Below are 1,886 nucleotides of genomic sequence, written 5' to 3'. Positions count from 1 at the left end.
ATGTGCGCTGGCCCTAAAGGTAACTAACATGGGTTTGTGTAGTCTACGCAGATGAAGTCGCGGGCGCAAGCTAGTAGACCATAATCGATAAAACTGGTGCAACCTTGTTTAGATGATCACAAAATATCAAATTATTGCATTGGTCGAAAAAGACGAATTGACTAATTTCGCCTCTATTGCTAGTGTGATAAAGTTCATTGTATGGAGAAGTAAGCGCGCAATAATAAATTTATGAATCGCTGCCAAATAATGTTTTTCAGATTGAACACATCATCGACACAAAGTCTACGAGTAACAATATTGCGTTTATTTATATTTGGTAGTAAAGCTTCGGTCACTCCTGCGCAGGATTCAGGGAGCCCTAGAAAGCTCGTTCGCGTCGATTGCGTCAACGAACTTTTAGTTCGCGGGTAGATGACTTGATTAGGTACATATACTCTTTGGGTAGATGCTTACGATGTGCTTACGCTACAACATTACAGTTTACGACAGTATACGTAGTGAATATTCTCTTTGACGACAGGGAAATTCTAACAAAGCGTCGACGTCATTGGCAGGCGTCAAATGTTAGTACATTTGACGTTTGACGATGATTTGACGCAGGTAGCCCTAAAGTAGCCCTATTTTACTTTAGTTTTACGTCGCCTCATATCACACTAATATTATAAAGGTGAAAGTTTGATGTTCTTTTCACACAATAACTACTGGACTGATTTGGCTGAAATTCGGAATGCAGATAGATTACACTGGGCTATATATTATATAGGCTACTTTTATCCCGGAAAATCTAAGGAGATCTAATCCCACGGGATTTTAATAACCTATATCCACGCGAACGAAGTCGCGACATCAGCTGATTAGACATATTATCGTCGACAGGATGAAACCGAGAGTTCCCTTACTCTAATTCAGCATGCAGTGTTGCCAGATGATAATATCAATGACTTCTGTAGACTGGAAACTGGCTGCCATTAGTGGCATTGTTTGAAGCTAGGCTCGTACGTAGATGTCGTTTTTAGGTGCTCGTATGTAATGGCCGGTCGGTACTCGCATACGTCTCGCATGCAATTAGCGTACGATTCGTACACTGGATTCGTACGATGTGGAGTTTTATAAATCTTTGGATGGTAGAATAGAAAGATTTTTATTGTAATCCTCCTTTCACACTAATATTATAAAGGCGAAAGTTTGTATGTGTGTGTGTATGTAAGTTTGTTACTCCTTCACGCAAAAACTACTGGACGGATTTGGCTGAAATTCGGAATAGAGATAGATAATATCCTGGATTAGCACATAGGCTACTTTTTATCCCGGAAAACCAAAGAGTTCCCACGGGATTTCGAAAAACCTAAATCCACGCGGACGAAGTCCCGGGCGTCAGCTAGTGGTTAATAAATCAATGTTCACTTATTGATGTTGGAAGAGCCACGCTTCTCTCTACTCGGTCAGCAGCCAGTGTTTCCACTTTCCAATTTTGGGGCCGAATTGGAAGGTACGGACTACGGAACCATCCGTGTACGAGTCCGACTCGCACTTGACTTTAGTTAAATGATGGCAGTATTATATTGTAGTAAGGGAGTCAAACTACGTCAGAACTTCTGACTAGGTATGACACACTGCCCTTAATCGACATGTGCCCTTCATTCATCACTCGCCATTCGCCAAACACCTGAAGAAAAATGATTCACCAACGCGTAACATAACAACGTATTTTAAAATAACAACAATGATAGCATTTAGAACAAAAGGTAGACTTTGACTAAGCGTGTCTTTAAGGTAAGTTGGCAACTATTATCTATATTAGGATTTCTGTTTTAAGGACTAGGTATATTTAAAAGATCTAAGCGTACATAAAGACAGACGGCGGGAAGCGACTTTGTTTTAAA

This window comes from Maniola jurtina, chromosome 23, assembly GCF_905333055.1.
Source record: "Maniola jurtina chromosome 23, ilManJurt1.1, whole genome shotgun sequence".
In the NCBI taxonomy this organism is placed as follows: domain Eukaryota; kingdom Metazoa; phylum Arthropoda; class Insecta; order Lepidoptera; family Nymphalidae; genus Maniola; species Maniola jurtina.
The sequence above is the reverse complement of the archived record's forward strand: the minus strand, read 5'-3'. Positions refer to the sequence as shown.